The sequence below is a fragment of the Sus scrofa genome, chromosome 2, assembly GCF_054392235.1.
Source record: "Sus scrofa isolate SSC_HxYL_T2T_F1_AM1 chromosome 2, Sscrofa_HxYL_maternal_Yorkshire_Landrace_v2.0, whole genome shotgun sequence".
NCBI lineage: Eukaryota > Metazoa > Chordata > Mammalia > Artiodactyla > Suidae > Sus > Sus scrofa.
In genome coordinates this window covers 126,965,415-126,987,487 of record NC_139384.1, presented here as the reverse complement: position 1 = coordinate 126,987,487, position 22,073 = coordinate 126,965,415, and the positions used below count along the sequence as shown (strand labels likewise).

Below are 22,073 nucleotides of genomic sequence, written 5' to 3'. Positions count from 1 at the left end.
CGGACAAATAGAAGGAATCACTCAGGAGCACTGAGAACTCAGGTGAGGTTAGACACAGCTGAGTTTGTCAAGGCACGAATCTACATTGTCATCATTTGTGCCTCATGCCTGGCCCAGAGGAGAGGAGGTAATTAAATTGAAAGGCTCCTGTTAAATGCAGTGACTCAAGGAGAGAATACCTATAAAAATACATAAAGTAATATACCTTATCACTTATGCTACTTAATTATGCTAATTAAAACTTTTAAAGTAATTTGACAGTAAATTAAGAGACTGTACTACTCTGCTTGACCACATCATTATGCTTTTTGTCTTCCATTAAAACTCTTATACTGAAAGATCTTTAAATGATCTATTTAACGTGGGGGATATTATCACGCACTCAGTGAAAAGGTTAAAAGGTGTTTTACTTTCAAAACACCCATATTTTTTATGATCTACAGTAGCAAAAAGCAAGACAAAAGCTCCGCAAACTCCATTCTTACTAAGTATTATCTAATAACTGAAGCCAAATAAACTCTCTTAGAAAGACAAAGGTACTCCACCACCTCCAAAGAAATCAAACAGGGACTCCAGTACAGAAAAGGGCATCTACTTTCCATTCTCACTCATTTGTGAGATGCCCCACTGTTATAGGTAAATCCCAAATGAAATAGTAAAAAAAAAAAACAAAAAACAAAAAAAACATGGTCATCTTTCTCATTTGCCCAAATACTATTCAGAAATCAAGACGGCCCTTCAAAATCATTTAGCCCTGACATCTAATTCCATAAGTCTACTGAACAGGTTAGAAGACAGCCTTGGAAAAACAAACAGGAAGTTGCCAGGTAATCAACTCCACTCGCACCTCCAAGTCATTTAACAGACTCATTATCATTTACTAAAGGAAAACAAAATTAACTGCAAAGCACACTGCTCTTAACATGCTTTCAAAGTCATCTGCAAAGATAGCTTAAACTTGGTGGGAGGGGGGAGCACATGGCTTATTTTTCCCTTTATTCCAATTCCCAGGATACGTTCATCATCACAATAAAAGTGAAGCTATTTTATATGTGACACTGTAATTGATATCACAAAATGCAATGCTTCGTGGAAGCAATAAATGTTTCTAGGAAAAGTCAAGGCTCAACCGAAATGTATAAATAAGCTCTAACCACAAAATAACTCCAGAAAAGATGGAAAAAGATGAATAATTTAGTAGATTATGAATATTATCCTTCAAAGTGGCTTGAATTCAATACAAATTCAAGAGTAGTAAAAGGAAACAATAACCTCCAACTCCGGGAAAAGAAAAAACACTAAACTTTTAAACAAAGAAATTCATCTAAGCCAGAGCTTTTCAAACTATTTGGTCTCAGGACCCTTTCACACTCAATTTATTGAGGACCTCAAAGAGCTTCTGTTATGTGGGGGTGTACCTATTGCTACTCATCATATTCAAAATTAAGAAATTTAAAACATATTCATTTAAAAAAATTTTTTAGATTTCATTAACTTAACACTTTCAGTGAAAAATATATTTTCCAAAAGAAAATATTTAGTGAGAAGAATGACATTGCTTTGTAGTTTTTCAAATCTCTTAAACATCTGGCTTAATAGAAACATAGAGGAATATTACATTAAAAAGAATGAAATAATGCCACTTGCAGCAAGATGAATGGACCTAGAAATTATCATACTAAGTCAAGACAGACAGAGAAAGACAAACATCACATGATATCACTTACATGTGGAATGTAATAAAAACGATACAAATAAACTTATTTTACAAAACAGAAACAGACTCACAGATTTTGAAATCAAACTTATGGTTACCAAAGGGGAAATGTGGGGGGAAGGGAGAAATTGAGAGTTTGACATCGACATATACCCACCACTATATATAAAATAGATAATCAACAAGGACCTATGGTATTAACACTGGAAACTCTATTCAATATGCTGTAATAACCTATATGGAAAAAGAATCTAAAAGAGAATGAATGGCCAAGTGTATATGTGTAACTGAATCACTTTGCTGTACCCCTGAAACCAATACAACACTGTAAATCGACTCTATGCCAAGCAAATTTTAAGAAACGAGAACTTCTAGGATGACGAACACGTGAGGGTGCCAGGAGAGTGGTCCATCTGGAGAGGGATGGAAGTTCCTCACACCTTCCCCCGTAATTTGCCCTATGTTTCTCTTCTGCAATTAAAGTAAAACAAAACAAAACAAACAAACAAAAAAAAACAGTAGAGTCTCATGCCTGCTCTTGCATGCAATCTGTTGAAATGGGTTATTTAGGTTGAACCTCATGAAGAAAATCGGTCCTCATACAGCTCTGTAGTTGGAAAGTGTAGGGGTATTTTAATGGCCTTTTCAGATGACTGTGGATGCTTCTTTGGTGCTTCCCTAAAATTCATCACTCTCTCTTTTTTTTCCCCCAAATCATTCAAGTGAAATAGGATTGGCATACAAAAAGCTGGACATATTTAAGGGAAACAGCTTGACAAGTATACATAATTTGATGAGTAGTTTCTGAAAAAGTTAATTGCAGTGTAGAATCTAAAGCGAACTCCCTGCACTGTTACATGAAAATCCAGTAGTCTATCTTGCACTTTGAAAGGATCTTTCATTATCCATGCATGATTCTGAAAATTCTTGGTTCAATTAGTTACATAGATATTCCATAGCTGACCAATTTCTTTGGAAAAACATTACAAAGTCACATTTGTTAATATTACAATCAAAATGTCTTTAGCTATTGAAAAGCTGTCAATCACAGGGTTTCAAACACAAGTTTTCCAAAAATCCAATTTTCACTTTTCACTTGACAACTCAAATTTTGTCACTGGCAACATACACCATCAGGGGTTTTTCTTGAAGCTGACAGGCTCCTCGTTTATTTCTGAGAAACTGTCAAATGGTTTAAGTGCTCAAAAAGAGATTAGTTAAGTTAGGATACACCCTCATGAGCAATTATGTAGCCATTATACTGTTGACAGGTAATTTTATGGTATGGGAAAATGCTCACGATATAATGTTAAGTGAAAAAAAAAAGAGTAAAAAACCATGCTTATATATTATGGTACCAGCTACACTTTAACAAGTGTACATTTCTCTACCTGAGGTTTTTCTATGTTAGACAAACTAGCCAAAAAACCAAGGCCCAAACTTCTTAAGCAGATGGCAGCTCTCTATTCCTTTAAAAGAATTTACAAATAGTCACTAATAACAAATACAACTAAAATATGGGAACCTGACAAATATAATCATTTATTTTTAAGTTAAAAAACCCAACAACTTGAGTTCAACATCACCCACAAACAAAAACGAAATACAAATCCTATTCTATTCCACCCTACATGCAAGAAATTAGGCTCCATCTTTTGCCATAGAAGGTAAAAAGAAACAGGTATTTTTATAGTTTCTTTCCCATAGACTGTCCTTCTGAGATTTTGACAAAACAAACTGTGTTTGTCCAAAATCCAAGACATTTCTGCTAATCACTTTCTTTAATTATAGAGTCTTCACAATGATGTAATAACTGCTAAAACATACTTTCAAAGTATGAGGTTTGTATAGGTGCAAATGCACACCTACTATCAGAAAGGGAAAAAAAGTCAATCCTTGGCTTGGGTTTTATGACAAAGGTTACCATTTGGGGAGAACAGATAATCATGTATATATAGGTCACCTCTTCTCACTGCATATTTTTCAGGGCCAAGTCCCTCTTTTATGCCTTTATTTTCTCATTGTCTATCACCATACCTTTTAAAAGATGGTACCGAATATTAGCAGTTATTATTTACTGAGTACTTATGAGCAAATATTCATACTTATCATCTTAATCCCCACAATGACCTTAAAAGGTAGAGATGGTTATACTCTTTCTATAGAAATCAAGAAACTGAAGGGAAAGTACTTACTCCCCAGTTAGCTAGGATCTCAACGAGTGGTTCTGAAACACCAGCATGAATTAGAATTACCTGCAGGGTCTCTTAAAAAAACGCCTGGACCCATCTCCAGATTTCCGGATTCAGTCAGTCTGGAATGCGGCCCAAAAATCTACAATTCTGCCAAGTTCCCCCAAGATGCTCCTGCTGCGGGTCCAGGGACTACACTTAGAGAATGACTGCTCTAAACCAACACGACCTTGTAGAAGGTTCAGTAGATATGCAGAAGGCAAAGGAAGGCTAACACTGCTTCCATTTACATGGAGGAAAGAGGTTGGAATTCCGATTTTTTTTTTTTTTTTTTTTTTTTTTTTTTGCCTTTTCTAGGGCCGCTCCCTTGGCACATGGAGGTTCCCAGGCTAGGGGTCTAATCAGAGATGTAGCCACTGGCCTACTCCAGAGCCACAGCAATGCCGGATCCAAGCCACGTCTGCGACCTACACCACAGCTCAGGGCAACGCCGGATCCTTAACCCACTGAGCAAGGCCAGGGATTGAACCCACAATCTCATGGTTCCTAGTCAGATTCGTTAATCACCGAGCCACGATGGGAACTCCAATATATTTTCCAAAATTCAATTTGAGAAATGCTTTTTCCTACTCTGTATTTTCTTGCTCTCTAGCCATGCCATTCAAGAAAACCTACATCCATCATGGCACCACTGCATCTGCAGAACGGCCACCACTATCCCCACCGTTCTGGCAGAGAAGAGCTGGTAAGAAAACTTCAGTCTCCAGAGTTCTTCACCTGGGAGAGGGAGAGTGTTCTCAACTTAGGAAAGAGCAAAGAGACTGGCCCTAACAACCAGTGTTGTCTCTTTTAAGCCAACTGCCAGTTTAGCAGCATCTGCTGGATATTACAACAGACAGCTCTCCAAGTTGACTAGTTAGGGTGGAGCAGCAAAATCTAAGCAACTCGGATGAGGAGAACCCTTAATAGGGATGGAAGCTGAAGGCAAAAGGCCAGGAAACAGAACGTACCAGAGGAGACATCTTCTCAGTACATTAACTCAGGATCAGATATTGGCTCCCATACCCAAGAATCAAGGCTGAGTTCCTATTGATTAATCAATAGTGGCCCTGATTCACTTGGACAGCTGAAGAGCTATGGGTTCGATGTAACAAACCCCTGCCTGGTAAGCTGCGAAATTGGCACTGTTAAAACACAGCTCTTTTAAATTGTTTAAAACTCCTACTGAGACACACACGTCCTCAGCAACATTTCATTTCTCAGGGTAACATACCTCGAGGACAGGGCCAAAAGACAGCAATAATTTTATTACAGGGAAGCCGTGGTGCAAAGTGAAAGCTGTAATACAGCTATTACCTAAGGGGTGATCTTCAGGAGCATCTTAATTTTCCTGAGACATTGATGGTGCGGCAGAAAACAGCTTGATTCTCACGTACCGATTCCACACAGATGGAGACGCAAACCTCACATCTCAACACGGCGAAAGCAAAGTAACTGGAGGAAGTAAAAAAGGAAAGGAAAGGGAGCCAGTGGGCATATGTTTGAAGGACAGAAAAAGGAAAAAGAAAATAACAACGCTGGTCAGACTGGAAGCCAAACCATGTGACTTTGCCTAAGCCAGGCATCTGATTCGGTCCTGTAATTCCTCTGACAGGGATGTCCTGGGAATGAAACGGCAGGCAAGCCTTAGTGCTCTTTGGAAACAAAAAAAATTTAAAGGATCCTCGAGGATGTGATTTTCTGTATTTAAGAGAGTGTATAACATAAATGTTCATGAAAAACGCTTCCTTAAACCAGCACACTTAGTTGGCGAGCATGTGAAGAAGAAGAATCTTCCTACACTGCTGGTGGGACCATAAAACGGGACAACCTCTTGGGAAAAGTGTGGAAGTTTCCTACGAAGTTAAACACATTTTTTCCATGTGACCAGCTATTTCACACCTTGGTCTTCACCCAAGAGCAATGAGCATATGTCCATAAAAAGACCTATACACAAAAATTAACAGCCAATGTATTGGTTAAGGTTCCCCCAAACTGGAAACAGTGCAGATGTCCTTCAGCAGATGAATGAGCCAACATTCATTCAATGGGATGTCCTCAGCAACAAGAAGGAGTGAATTATTGATACATGCAACATGGATGAATCTAAAAATTATGCTGAACCCAAGAAGCCAGACCCCCAAAACCAGTACATATTGTAAGATTCCATTTACAGAAAGTTCAGTAAGATGCAAATCAGTGGAGAGTGACAGCCAATCAGAGACTATCTAGGAAAGAGAAAGGCAATGGGGAGAGGGGAGAGAGAAGAGGAAAACTCGGGGCGGGGGCGGCAGTGAGAGATATGTTCAGCATCTTGATTGTGGTAATGGTTTCAGATATATACATATATAAAAAATTTCTCAAACTGTGTGCCTTAAATACATGCAGTCCACTTTCTGTCACTTACACCTCAATAAAAGATTTTTTGGTAAAATAGCGTACACACTTAGATCTTTCAAGTACTGATCAAGGGAAGGCGTTGATTTCAGGGGCTAAACTAGACAAAAATTAAACTCTGTAGTTTTAATCCGGCTTCTCATAAGCATTACTCAGTATTCAGGAGGCTTGATGGCTCTCTACTGAACATGTGGAAACAGCACTGCCCACCTGGCAATGCACAGAGAGCCTCAGTCATGGGGTCAAGCACCTAAAAGCCTGCTCTGGGTAGTCATTAGCCCCCAGTTCTAAAACCAGCTCACTGGATTTAAAACCTTTCCTCTACGTCAAAGGTTGGTTACTACGCTAGTCATCTATCCCACAGAGGTCCAGGGGGGGTTAATGGAAAGGTTAAAATATTCAGGACCCACACTCTATGAAAGCTGTTCTCATCCACCTGAGCCATTATAAAAGCACATGTGTCCCTCTCTGCTTCCACGGCATGCTTTAAGGGTCTGCCAACTACAAAGGCCCACAGGCCAAATCCACCTTACTGGGTGTTTTTGCACAGCCTCTAAGCAAAGAAGCATTTTTGCATTTATTTAATGGTTGGGAAAAAAATAAAAGATTATCTCATGACATGCAAAACTGATATAAATTTCAAATTTTCAAGTTGGTATATACAGTTGTGCCAGAACATAGCCACGGCCATTAGTTTACATGTTGTCTATGACTGCACTGACCCTACCACAACAGAGGGGTTGTAATGGAGACCACACAACTTACACAAACAGTAAATAGAAAATATTTACTATTTGGCCCTTTACAGAAAATGTGTGCCTATCCCTGCTCTAGGTGCAAGTCCTACACTGGCCTGAGCATTTTGAGACTGGCGGTGAACGAATTCCAAAGTGAATGCTGGAAATAGACAACTGTCCTGAAAAGCAACACAGTGGTCATTTTTTTCCAACCGGCACCTCTGACAGAGGCTTCTCCTTCTAGTTCAGAGCTAGGCCACTAGGTCACGGGACCTGCCCCAACTTCAACATCTACGCTCGGGGAAGGACGACGCAGCCCCCTCCACGGAGCCAAGTGCTTAGCAGCTCAGCCCCCTACTTACATCCTCTGCTTTATCTTACAATAGGTCCTCAGAATAGCTGCAAATGTTTCCAGCTGCTTTTAACTACTAAATGAGTTATGGCTCTTTGGGTTGCAGGTTCCCAAGATGACTTGGGATAGTGGAAGTGAAAACGTGAACCAATTCTCTTTTCATCTAAGCACACGGGGCTCTCCTGGAGCATGAGGGGGCCGTGCAGGAACCTGTGCTCACCTCTGATTGTGTCCTTCTCTGGACCTCGCCTGCAACCTGCCCTCATTGCAGGCCAGCCCTGCCCCTTCCCGCTGCACAGGCCACCTGATTAAGAGACAGGTAATGTCTCCCCTGATTCAGCGACAGACTGGGAGACAAACACACGCCATTTCCAAATCCCCAGGAGATGGGTTAAGTTTATAGGGCCCAATGTCGTGGCAGAGATGGAGTATGGCATGGTGCCTGGAAAATGAGGATGGGGAGACCTGGATAAAAAATATTTTAAGTATCCGCTTCACCTGTCATAGCAGAGGTGGGGAGAACAAGCTGTGTGAATTTAGAAGGAAGGACAGTCTAAGTGTCCTTCCAAGGACGAGTCTACTAAGACTCTTACACTATGGGGACATCTCAAGGATATGACTTTGTCTTTTACTAAAACCCTAGGTCTCACTCCAAACCCCAGGAAAAACTACGGTTCTTTTTGTGTGTTCCCTCTTTGCTTCATTCCTTCTTCTGGAAACCTGAAAAACAGCTACACTTCTGGGTCCTGGTTCAAGTTCCCACCACCTCCACCTTCTAGCTACATTTCATTTTGCTTATGTCCCCTTTCGCATTCCACATTCTCTCTCTAAGTGGGACTGGCTCTAACATTCATGCTCTCCACTACACCATTCTCTCTCTCTCTCTCTCTCTCTCTCTCTCACACACACACACACACCCCTACCACTAGCACCACAAAAATATCACCTCTCCTGAAAAAACCCTGCTTGGGGAGGGGTGGATACATAGATGTGATTTCTCCCCAAGTGGAGTTCCGTGGATTCAGCACAATCAATGACACCATTCACAGACATGTTACCCAACACAGCCCGAGCTTCTTGCAAAGGCAGCCAGCAGCAGTCCTGGGGAGATCCCCAGTGTCTGACATCTGGGTCTGTATTGATTTGGGGCAGGGGTGGCCAACAGACAGAAGAGCACCACGCTCTTGCTTTCGAGGTCATCATAGCACTTAGCCTTCGTGCACATCCTCTCGCCTGGGAAGTGGTCTTCCCTCTCCCAGCAAGGGAGCTAACTGTCCTATCCAGACAAAAACCACCCAAGGCTCAAAGAGATCAGGCGAGCGCTCGAGCCAGCACAGGAGGTAGGGCAAGCTTGGCCTGGGATCCAGGTCACATTTCCAGCCCAGAGCACTTGATTATTTAAAAAACAAAAGGAAACCAAACAAAGGCCTAAATCACTGACCAGTTAGCAAGGCGGCTGGGGCCAAAAATAAACTGGGTCAGAGAATCCTGCACAGACTTGACTTGGCTAATTAGGAGAACTTAGCAGTGACTGCTTCATTATACCATTTCAGCAGAACAGGTTTATTTATTTATTTATTTATTTTATTTTATTTTTGGTCTTTTTGCCATTTTCTTGGGCCGCTGTCACGGCATATGGAGGTTCCCAGGCTAGGGGTTGAATCGGAGCTGTAGCCACCAGCCTACACCAGAGCCACAGCAACGCTGGATCCGAGCCGCGTCTGCAACCTACACCACAGCTCAGGGCAATGCCGGATCGTTAACCCACTGAGCAAGGGCAGGAATCGAACCCGCAACCTCATGGTTCCTAGTCGGGTTCGTTAACCACTGAGCCACGACAAGAACTTCCAGAACAGGTTTAAAACTCCCTCTCTGCAGTGCTTTTCTTTCCTCCCCTCCAACAACAGACCTTCTTCTCCAAACCTCAGCCATCTGCTCATCCTTCCTTCACCTCTGCCCTGGAGAGTCTCATCAGCTCTCATGGACTCAAGCAGCATGACTCCCCCAGAGGCTCGTCAGCCTACCCATTGACACTGACACATATGCTATCATCCACCTGCACATACTGATGTCTCGTTCCACCCCCTGGCCCTTAAAAACTTGTTTTCTCGTCCCAAAATATGCCATGAAAACTTTTGTTTTGTTTTTTTAGGTCCACACCCAGGGCATACAGAGGTTCCCAGGTTAGGGGTCGAATTGGGGGTGTATTTGTCAGCCTACATCACAGCCACAGCAACGCCAGATCCGAGCTACATCTGCGACCTACACCACAGCTCATGGCAACACCGGATCCTTGACCCACTGAGCAAGGCCAGGGATCAAACCCGTGTCCTCATGGATACTAGTCAGATTCGTTACCCCTGAGCCACAATGGGAACTCTCAAACTTCTAAGTTTATATAAACTAAGTAGCTAAATAAAGAGATGTTCATACAGATTATCTGATCTTCAGAATAACTTTGGAAGTCAAGAGGGTGGCCTTGGCATTCCCATTTAACAGATGAGGCATGTCACCCCACCTCCAGGCTTCTTTCTGGCAGGAGCACCATTCTCTATCGATTCAATGGTCAAATCACAACCTAGTCACCTACTGAAAAATGCTACAAGGTGGATGACCCTTGAAAATGTCCTGCTAAGTGACAGAATCTAATCACAAAAGGCCACATGATATAGGATTTCCAGAACAGGCAAACCCATAGTGACAGAAGTGGACTGGAAGCTGCCTAGAAGGGTGGGAGGCAGGGAGTGACTGATAATCGGGTCTCTTTCAGGGATGATAAAAATATTCTAAAATTAGATTGTGGTGATGGTTACACATTCTTGTGAATATACATAACCCACTGAATTGCAAACTTTAAATGGATAAATTTTATTCTGTGTAAATCTCAATAAAGCTATTAAAAATAACTTTTATACTTCTACATAACATCTAATAAATATGTTTGCTCAAACAGAAATAATTTTAAAGTAGAATCAAATAAAGTAGAATGGATGGTTTTTAATTTTGTTATTTTTTTATTATTTTTATTTTTTGCTTTTTAGGGCCACACCTGCAGCATGTGGAGGTTCCCAGGCTAGGGGTCTAGTTGGAACTACAGCTGGGGCCTACACCACACCACAGCAACCTGGGATTCAAGCTGTGTCTGTGATCTACACCACACCTCACGGCAATGCTAAATCCTTTACTCAGTGAGCAAGGCATGGGATCGAACCCTCAACCTCATGGTTCCTCGTCAGATTTGTTTCCGCTGTGCCACGATGGGAATTCCGGAAAGGATGTTTTTTTAAAAAAAAACAATGCAGCTTCATCTGTAACTTCCCTCTGCTCCTTTCCTTCACAGTCTCTCACTCACCCAATCCTGTCACTCTTGAATCCAATACCTTCCCCATCTGAACCCACACCTCATCTCTACAAACCCGGGTTACTGAAACAACTCCCAACTCCTTTTCCTGACTACCCACATCTCCCTATCTAAACACTCCCACGAAAACATGTTCAAAATTCCTCTTCCACAAAAAAATCCCTCTTCCGCAAAGCACCATTTTTCTGCACCCCTTTCCCGCTAACCCTGCAAGGGTTTTTCCTAGAGTGGCCAATTTTCGTACCTAACTCAGCATGGAACACACAGAGGGCCTCAGGAGGCAAGCTGCACCTACCCTTCCTTTCCCCTGCATCTAGAGGTCCCACCTTGTCAGGCTAGTCTGCTCAACTCTCCAGCACCCAACCCCATACCCAGAGCCCCAGCACCCCCCAAAATCCCTTCTTCCTGTTTATGGCAATCCTCCAGGATGGGCCACTTCCACCAGTTCTCCCTGACCATGCCAGACCATCACGCTGTTTCTTCCAACACCTAGCATTTCTAAGTCTGTAGGATTCACTTGATACTTAGTTTACAAGAGAGGACAATTTTGTGTTCTGTCCCCCAGGGACAGTCAAAAGACAGCTCAGGCAGGCAGGCAGTGTCCTCCTTTCATTCATAGCTGTAGGATACCATAAAGTGTCACTGAAGTTAGCTATCATTAAAGACCATCCTGGGTGCCTAGAAATAATACTTCACCGATTTACTATCTAATGTAACACTCCAGAAGTTGACAGCAAAAGAAAAATTTTTAGTTTGGGAAAAATTTTTTTAGTTTGGGAAGTGGATTTCTGTCTTTTCTTTTTTGGGGGAGGGCGGTTTGCACCAGCAGCATATGGAAATTCCCAGGCTAGGGGTCGAATTGGAGCTGCAGCTGCTGGCCTATGCCACAGTCACAGCAACACCAGAACCAAGCTGGGTCTTCGACCTACACTGCAGCTCATGGCAGCGCTGGATCCTTTAACCCAACTGAGTGAAGCTGGGAACCCAACGTGGGTCGTCATGGATACTATCCAGGTTCATTACTAGTGTTGGCAGCACAACAGGAACTCCAGATTTTTCTTAAACTGCCCCTTAATCTTTGGTTATCTGGGAACTAGTTATAACTGGCTCCTCAAATGGTTCCAAGACTGGGCTTAAGGGCAAAGTAACATCAGCGAGGACAGATCGGCTTGGAGAAGCCAACAGTTCTACCCAATGGTATCCTGACTGGTTCGTATGAAACATAAAGACAAGAGTATTAACACTGACCGGTATTATCTGTGAGGGTCAGACTATTCTCAAAGATGAAAATGCAGGCACGAAGCAAAGGGTACTGAAGGGGACGAGGGCGGATGAACACCTGACAGAGAAGACAGAGATGAAGAAACAAACGTTACACACACACAGCTTTGCAAGCTATAGCGGACAGGGAAGACCAATTCTCTGCTCACACAAACCCCTGCAACACCAGCAGGCAAGTTCCCTTCCGGAGGCGCCACTCTCCTCCCCTGCTGGGGGCTGAGCCCTTTGACTCCAAAAGACCCTTCCAAGGGGAGCCGGAGGCCAGTGAACTCTTGGCTGTAAGCTTTTTCAAAGAAAACCTGAAGGGTAACGAATGCTTCTGTGCCTCAGCTCCTATCACTTCTGCAATGATAACACATCAAAAAACCACTTCCTTCACAACTCGGGCAGAATGTGTTTTTTCACACTGACAGTGAAACATATTATTAAAGTGTGGTGGTGCTCGAAATTTGATTCATGTTATTCCGGGACTCCCGCAAACAAATGTTTGCCATTTATTACTCTTGCTAATTAGGAGCTGGAAGGTCTTTATCGTCCCTAACCTACAGTTACATGGTCGGGATGGAGCTCTACTAAAAGGAGGACTCCTGCCTAACGCTGTTAATGAATTTAGCACTGCCGAAATGTCAATGGTTTTTTATTTGGTCAGGAAGGGCCTAATTTATCTAGTTCAGCTGCCCTCGGTAATTTTCATGGAAATGTCAGAGCAGCCATCAGGGGAAACGAAGGGCAATAAAGATGACGGCTAGAAGGGGAGCAAGAACACCCAACTGACAGATTGCTTTTATTTTTCTTTCCCCACTCAGACTTAGTTCAGTGACAAGGCAACAGAGCACACAAAGCTCAGTACCCAAGTATGCCCACGTGTTCTGTCTGAAGTACAATTACATTTTCAAATTCTCAAACATCCCAGACGCTTCCCTGCAGAAGGAAGAGGGTGTTAAGAAAATGTGTTGGGGGAAGAGGTGCGAAGAGCACGACTGTTTAACACCATTTGCTCCCATTCATGGCAAATTCTAGGATGCTAAATAAGGGTATCTGAAGGAGCTAGATCTAGATGGCTTTCATCACTTTTGCACTAAAAAAATTTTTTTTTGCTTATGCCTTATTCAAGACAAAATAAAAATAGATTCCTTCTTTAGCAATCTCAACTTATCCCTTCTTATATAAGCCTAAGTGGCAACAAATGTAACCAGTCTGAGTCAGGGATGGAGAACAGGGCTGTTCACCTTTAGGTCCTGGGTGTCTGGACATCTGAACATGGAAGGCCACAGAGTCAGGGGAGGAAACCCATGCATGTGTGTTCATTTGAGGAGCTGGAGCCAGCCTTTCCCTGACAGGATTCCAAAATTTGCCTTGGGGACACATCAGATTCATTCCAATTATTCTGAAAAAGGATAGGCAAAATGAAGGAGAAGGAAATAAAGCACTCCGGCAACATCCCAACAGCTGACCTCATGAGCAGTGAAAGTTCCTGGCTCCCAAAGTAACAATGGCTCATCCTCCTTGTTTTCAGCCCAATCTCTCCCAGACTCTCTTTATCCCACCGAATGGGATATCAAAATGCTTTGTATTTTCTCAATCAAGGTCCATTTTAACTTTTCAACTTATCAGAGGAAGCAGCAGAGAACATGCTAACAAGGCCCCTGCTTGGAAAGTTGAGAAATGCAAATGCCAACACCAAAGCCCATGTGTCCTGAACTACACCCCTCACTTCCTCCCCGCCACCTTCTAAGCAGCCCTGTACATCTTTGCTCTCTCGAGGGCCCCAACACGACCAAAACAGATGTTAAGAAAAACCTTTGACAGAAAGGTAACTCTTGAGCTTTACCTCCTAAATCTCCCTGCCAAAAAAACCCCAAAGAAATACACAAATAAAAAATTGGCATATATGGGCCTCATTTAATCTCTCCTTGAGGAAAATTGTTTGTAAGGCTAAAAACATTTGCTTCATTAAAATTTCTATCCATTAGTCTAGCTTAATAAGCAATGTAACCAAGTCCTTGACTGCAGCAGTACTACTTACAACAGGACCCTTAAGTGATCAAATATGTTTACTTTAAGATAGTGGAAATATTTTTATCTGAGAGGCCTATGTTAACATTTCCAAGCACAGACTCAAGGACAGAAGGCTGCTGATTCAGATGCTCTGATTCCCATAGCCCTAAGAAAATGTTTTGCTTTTCCTTGACTTAGTTTCCCCATCACTAACAATGGGGTAGTAGTTGCTATTTTGTCAACCACCCACCCAGAACATTAGATTCACAAAGTAGGAAGCAAGTACTAAGCACTGTGTGCACAGCGTTGGTGTCTAGACTCAAAGAGAAGACAGACAAAAAACACAGGCAGGAGACCTAGCTTACAAAGTAAAGAGAAAAAGGTTTCTAACGATCGGTCAGCCTTGCTTCAGTACAAAATTTCCTACTGCGAAATTAGAAACAAAACTTGGTTACCAACCTCAGAAATAAGGTGACCAACCATCCCAGTGTGTTCAGGACCATCAAGGTTTTTGCACTAAAATCCATGGGTAAACTGACGGTCACCGTAACAGAAACTCAAATGAGTTGCAGAATCAAAGTAGACTGATCACCTTGAAACTCAATTCTCTGCATTAAAAATTGGAGCTTGACCAGCTTTAGCTTGTATCTATTTTACCTTTTCCTTGATTTTTTTTTTTTTTTTTCAGTTTCACCAAAGATAGGTAAAGATTTAGTTAACTCTGTGACCTTGGCTAAGTAACTGAACCTCTCTTGCTCAAGTTCCTCATCATGTCAGGCACACAGGAAACACCCAAAGGGGGACCAGCAACATCATCTCAATTTAATACTCTAAGCCTAGTGGTAATACCACATTTTTCCTACGGGTGATTTTAAAAATCATCATCACCTCTATTATTTTCTTTTTCCCTTTTTTTTTTTTTTTTTTTATATATATATCTCAGAAGAGCCTACAAATACAGTTGGGTTGATGGGTTCTCCTTAATTCTTCCCCTTTTTTTCTGGCAGACCTACATAAAAAATAAAGGAGTCATTTCATTTCCTTCTTCAATCTAAATTAAGGCTCTGTCGTGCTCAATTTAAATAACCAAGTGTTAGAAAACTTAATAAAAAAAATATCATTATATCTCTCGGTAATTTCTAATTACCAGGATATACTTGTCCACATTGGGATGTGTTTCCTTTTCCAACCACGAACCGAGAAGGAGGAATAAGCTTATTAGAATTCTAGCAACACCAGGAGCAAAATATAATTAGCTTCTTGGAATTTATGAGCCTACTCTTTCAACAAAATACCGTAATTATTCTTTTAAAATGAATATGATAGTGCATGGATTGCAAAGAAACCCTCCAGTGAATGAATTAAGGGATGTTACTCTCATCATATCTGACCAGGTTCCTTTTACTTGTTGTCCTTTATTCATTTGAATTTTCAATCTCAAGCTAATAAAATCATGGGCTATCAAGTGAGAGGCGGCAGAGGAATCACAAAAATGTAATAATGTTGACAAGGTGGCTGCTGAATCTTGGGGCGGCTGGCAACAGAGACTATAGAAATAGAGCAAGGAATGGTTTCAAGACATTACTATTTCACTGATGTGAAAGCATTAATGAACTAAGGAGAGAGAACTACTAGTCCTATGATAATGGACCAGAAGCCCATCTACCGTATTTATCAGAACAGTACCAGAGGGGCTGGGAGTGACATTTCAGACACATTTTTGGAGTAGAGAAACGCATTTCCTCTGGAGCAGGAAACTGACTCATTATCAACTACCAAATCAAAGCATAGCTCCCAGCAAACAGTAGGAATGCCTGAAGTGTGCCCTTTTCCCCCTCTGGCAAGGTTCCATTATCCGACTGCAGCCCCCGCTACAGAAGGGGATCAGAGGTTTCCGACTTGCTCCGGGTTTTCTAAAAGCTGCCTGCCAGGGAAGCACTGCAGATAAGCAAGGAGTTTACAGAAAGCTGAGAGTCAGGGAGTCTGTGCTCTATTCTGGGTCATACCGTCAACACTCAGGGTCTTTGTCAATTGGGTCACCTTGGATTTTCTCATCTGGTGCTTGGTATTATGGAGCGACAGCAGGAAAATACATCCAGTTCCAGCCACTCCCAGCCACTGAAGATACTTACAAACTTGTACAGGAGGAAAAACCTAACCATGACTACAGGATGAAGCCACAGTTTTAAAGTACTTAACGTGTGCTTGTAAAAACTAAATGCAATAGGATTTTTGGAAAAGGACAAGAGCAGGCATGCAGTGGTTCCAAGCAGAGTCAGCTGGATCAAACACGAGCATTTTCATAATTAAATTGGATTAAGTAAAGAAATGCAAAGGACACTATGCAAATGCATGGTAATAAAGACCAGGAATCTCCTCATCCATAACCACCAACTGGATGATAAAAGAAACACTGAGTCATATCAAGGGTCGACAAGCTAATAAGTCCTCCCTCCATGAAGTGCATGGTCCTGGTTTCCTTTCTTCCTCCTCCCAGTTCTGTCTATCATGTTACAATCCCCAATTCCACTCCTAATCATGGGCTGCCCTCGGAGCTTATCTGTACCACTGGCATACAGAGGAAGAAGGGTTTCACCTCTGGCACACACAAGTTGCTGAACATTGTATATCCACCAGCCATATGAAGCAGGGTGGGGGACTTCCAGAAGGTCACAGAAGAGTACCACTTTGCGACTTAGTTCAACCACGCTATCAGATAACACCTGCTTCCAATGGCAGCCTCAATGCTTTCGGCAATGTAGAGGAGTACTTGGAGTGGAGCCTAAATCTGACTCTGGGCATAAGAAATGGGGCAGTTCCTTCCTCTACTTTGCTAAGAATGGTGTAATTCTCAGCAAACCAACTTCTTCCTAGGAAAGGGAGAAACCAGTAGAGAAGCATCTGTACTAAGCTGGGATCATTTAATTTTGACTAAAGATGCTTTTTTTCTTTTTGTGGCCACACCCACGGCATATGGAAGTTCCTGGGGCAAGGGTAGAATTGGAGCTGCAGCTGCAGGCTTTCACTGCAGCCATGGCAATACTGAATCTGAGCAGCATCTGGGACCTATGCAGCAGTTTATAGCAACACTAGGTCCTTAACCCACTAAACAAGTCCAGGAATCAAACCCAAATTAAACCCAAATCCTTGTGGACCATATGTTGGGTTCTTAACCCACTGAGCCACAACAGGAACTCCTTGGCTAAAGACACTTTTGAAGGTTAATGAAACTGAGGCCAGACTAGCACACAGATAGCTATTTCCAATCTTTCAATCAATCAAGTTTCCATTACAATTCTTTTTTTTCCTTCCCTCATCCACAGCATAACGAAGTTCCCAGGCTAGGAGAACTGCAGCGGCTGGCCCACAGCACAGCAACATGGGATCCAAGCTGCATCTGCGACCTACAGTGCAGCCAATGGCAAAGCCGATCCCCAACCCACCGAGCAAGGCCAGGGATTGAACCTGCATCCTCATGGATACTAGTCAGATTCGTTTCTGTTGAAGCACAAAGGGTATTCCTCCCATTACAATTCTTTGAAGACTGGGCTGTTTGAAATCACCAAGTAAGAAAGTTTTCGTCATCCAAGCTCCCATACTCATTTCTGAATGAATTTTAATCCTTAGAATTAAAACATATTTGCATTCAATGACATTTCTGGGGCAGAAATCAGGCTCTGACACATCCCTACCCTCTGCCTATATTCCAGGCTTGGCTTTCAGTCTGTCAGAGAAGAGGTACAGGGGGTGCAGAGGAAAACAAGGCTTCACTCACAGAGCCTGAGGCTCTCACTTCGTTTTCCGAAAGCAGCAAAGACCTAAGATCATCCCAACAACCAAAGCCTCCAGCTAACAGATCACCCAGGGCAGGCCACTGGATTAATTAACTCCATAAAAGAAAAATGCAAACAACAAAAACACCAAAAACACCCTGAAGCTACATGTGGGCCCTCCTCCATTCTGCTAGAACAGTCAGTCTGATTCCAAGAACTAAAATGATTACATAGCATAGTTTGCCAAGCCAATAGGTTAAATGTTGCTCTAAATTAGTATTTTGGTCATATCCATTTTAAATAAAAATTAAATAAAGCCTTTAACTGTAGACTTGTACTAGCAATGCACTTCAATTCTGGGATTTCTAAGTAATACTTTTGTTTGTTATTTATAGAAAGTCGCTGTTAAAAGAGAGAAACACTGGCAATTCATAATGGTCTCAAGTGGCCAGAAAATAAATTTCAGCAGCTCCTATGATTAAAAAGGACTCCACTGGGCCGCAGGGATTAAGCTTCTTACAATTAGATTGGTTCACAGAAGACTTTGCAACTGTAGGTTAACATGAAATGAGGCAGAGACAGGAAGTAAAAACATACATATAAGCAAGTAACAATAATACATTATTAGGTGTTCAGGGGAAATATTCTTTTAAAAAACGTCATTGTAAAATTCATTTTCCTTGGTTTTTTTTTTTTTTTTTTTTTTTTTGCTTATTTGTTTTTAAGGCAGGATAATTCACCCTCCTCCTTACCTCCCACACCTCAGTGGATCAGAATGTCAAGGCCACAGTGGCCACAGCCATGCTGGTCTCTCTGCACTCCTTTCCAAGTGCCATCTGACATCCAACAACCCTCCTTCATCATTTTAAAGACATTTTAAAATAAGCAACAAGCAGAAGACTACATATGCAGGCCAAGGTAGAACAACAGATGGTCCCAATTTACTTTAGCCTGGATATTTGTTTTTTGTTTTTTTAATCGTCCTTTGCAGTCTTTGGATTATTTTACAAAGACCACCTCAGGGCCTCAAGGTACCGTTGTTTATTCTTCTTTAACATCAGACACCATTTGGCATGACACATTGCACAGCTGCTTTATTTACACCCCCCCCCCATATCTGCCCTAAATACATAAGAAAACACAAAGTGTCAAAGGTGCATTATTTATATGAGCAAAGACTGAAAACCTAACTATTTGTTCAATAGCTATTACAGCATATAATATGGTATATTAATTATTAAAACTCAAGGTTTTTCAGGGGGGGTTGTTTTTTCTTTTTGCCTTTTCTAGGGCTACTCCTGGGCATATGGAGGTTCCCAGGCTAGGGGTTTAATCGGAGCTGTAGCTGCCGGCCTACACCACAGGCACAGCAATGAGGGATCCTAGCCACATCTGTGACCTATACCGCAGCTCACGGCAACACCAGATCCTTAACCCACTGAGCGAGGCCAGGAATTGAACCCACAACCTCATCGTTCCTAGTCAGATTCGTTAACCACTGAGCCAACGACGGGAACTCCTCAAGTTTTTTATTTATTTTTACTTTTATTTTTTTCTAAGGCCTCACCTGCAGCATGTGGAAGTTCCCAGGCTAGGGGTCGAATTGGAGCTACAGCTGCCAGCCTACACCACAGCCACAGCAATGTGGAATCTGAGCCCTGTCTGCGACCTACACCACAGCTCACAGCAACACCAGATCCTTTTAACCCACTAAAAGAGGCCAGGGATTGAACACACATCCTCATGGGTTCTACTCAGGTTCGTTAACCACTGAGCCATGAAGGGAACTTCAAGTTTTTTGTTTTAATTTTTTTGATTTATTTTTAATTTTTTGCGTTTTAGGGCTGCAGGTGCTGCATATGGAAGTTCCCAGGCTAGAGGTTCAAATTGGAGCTATAGCTGCCAGCCTACCTCACAGCTACAGCTACACGGGATCTGAGCCTTGTCTGCGACCTACACCACAGCTCAGCTCATGGCAATGCTGGATCCTTAACCCACTGATGGAGGCCAGGGATCAAACACACATCCTCGTGGATACTGGTCGGATTTGTTTCCGCTGCACCACAACGGGAACTCCCAAAACTCAAGTTTGTTTTTTTTTTTGTTTTTTGTTTTTTTTGTCTTTTTGCTATTTCTTGGGCCGCTCCCGCGGCATATGGAGGTTCCCAGGCTAGAGGTCGAATCGGAGCTATAGCCACCAGCCTACGCCAGAGCCACAGCAATGCAGGATCCGAGCCGCATCTGCAACCTACACCACAGCTCACGGTAACGCCGGATCGCTAACCCACTGAGCAAGGGCAGGGACCAAACCCACAACCTCATGGTTCCTAGTCGGATTCGTTAACCACTGCGCCACGACGGGAACTCCCAAAACTCAAGTTTTTAAAAAAGAAAATATATCAAGGAAAACTTGAGGAAAATATGATATAACATAATAAGACCCAAGTATAATCCCTTTAAAAATATTAGTAACTAAGAGAACATACCAAAACACTACCTAATAGTGTAAGTTTTTTTACTCACTCATCGTCCAAATTAAGCACATGCATCACTTCTGTGATCATACCAGCAAACCCTTACCCCTCACCCTGCCCTTTCTTAAGGAAGAATCAAAGACAGAAATGCTTATGTGATATGATGAACTAACTGGATTTTCCTTTCAACTTTTTCAAAAATATGACTTAAAAAAGCACAACCTGTTTCAGTTATAATGGCAGATTCTGAAGCATGTATTTGTGTGCATGTATTACACATACATAAAACGCCAGAAAGCAGAGACTGTGGTCCTCTGACCTGCACTGGAGTACACAGAGCTCCATCTGCCTTCTTCATCCTACTCCTCGTCTGTGGGGTACATGAGGGCACACACCTACCGTGGAGAGGCTGGAATGAACTACAACATTAGCCTTCGACTCGTCTGCACTGTAAGTGAATAGCCATGACGACCAAAGATTGCCCAACTGACCTCTTTCTGAGCCCTATTAGCCCACATGTCCGCTTAGATGACCAACAGACATCTCAAATGCAGCATGCCGAAGTCCAGACTCATCATTCCCCACAAACTGGATTTTACAGGAAATTGCCAGTCTCGCCCATCAGCACAATCCTCTCAGAAACCGGGATATCAGCCCTAATGCCTCTCCCTCCCAGCAACCTACCAACTTACGCGGCAAGGCCAGGTCTTACCAATGCCAGTTCTACTGGCCATGACCACATTGTCAGAGAAGGCTACATGCATCATGCAAACAGCAGAGACGTCTGAAATCAGATCCAAGGATAAACTTGGCCCTGCCAACTACTAGATCTATGACCTTGGGTCAGACCCTTAATCTCTGTCTGAGCTTCCGAATGACCCTAAGGATGGGACCTATGTCACAAGACTGTTGCAAAGTTTAAACAACCTCACACATTCAAAATGGGATGTTAAAGGCTAGGTGCTACACACGTGCTAGTGATCAATGGTGAACAGCAGCCACTCTGGTAGAAACTACCAAATCTGCAGGCCGGTACTTGTATTAAGTGCTATTACTGCAGAAATGCCCAATGCTATGGGAGCACAGGGGAGAGGGTGGAATCTAGGATGAGAATGTCAGGGAAGATTTTCAAGTGAATTAATACTTTAAGTCCTATAGGATGAGCAGGAGGCACATATGCGAAGGTGGAGGATATGGGTAGAGAATCAGCAGAGCAACAGCAACTGTGAAGTTCTAAGGTCAAGACACAACCAGGCACCTAGAAGGTATTGCAAGGAGTTGCGTTGGCTGGAGGGCAGCATGTGAGGGTGAGAAGTGGCCAGATATGGCTGGAGAGGTGGCCAGATATGGCTGGAGATGTCACCAGGGGCTAAGGAGCGGGTACCATGAAATGAAGGTTGTAAGCAGGGAAATGACACTTTTAAAAAATGCATGCAAAGTCCTTAGCACTTCTGAGCGCTATTCCTAAATACTGTAACTGCCTTCATTTTTATTACTATATATATCTCCAGTTTAAGCTGTCCAGAAATTTACAGTCTTATGTCTTTGTGTGTGTGTGTGTGTGTGGGGGGGGGTATTTTCAGGGCCACCCCCACAGCATATGGAGGTTCCCAGGCTAGGGGTCTAATCAGAGCTGTAGCTGCTGACCTACACCACAGCTCATGTCAATGCCGGATCCTTAACCCACTGAGCGAGGCCAGATATTGAACCTGCATCCTCATGGATCGTCGTAGGGATATTTACCACTGAGCC

At 42.6% G+C, this 22,073-nt stretch overlaps 1 protein-coding gene across 18 annotated transcripts in view; it reads right to left on the bottom strand.

Annotated features, from left to right (window-relative positions):
* MCC (MCC regulator of WNT signaling pathway) overlaps positions 1–22,073 on the bottom strand; it is a 454,523-nt gene that overhangs the window by 259,824 nt on the left and 172,626 nt on the right. For 2 of the 18 annotated variants that reach the window (XR_014838504.1, XM_085014216.1), the window contains exon 2: positions 5,266–5,403. The exons of the other annotated variants lie outside the window; for them this stretch is intronic. The gene's annotated coding sequence lies outside the window, so the exon portion shown is untranslated. The remainder of the gene's footprint in view (positions 1–5,265; positions 5,404–22,073) is intronic. 18 annotated transcript variants of the gene reach the window in all.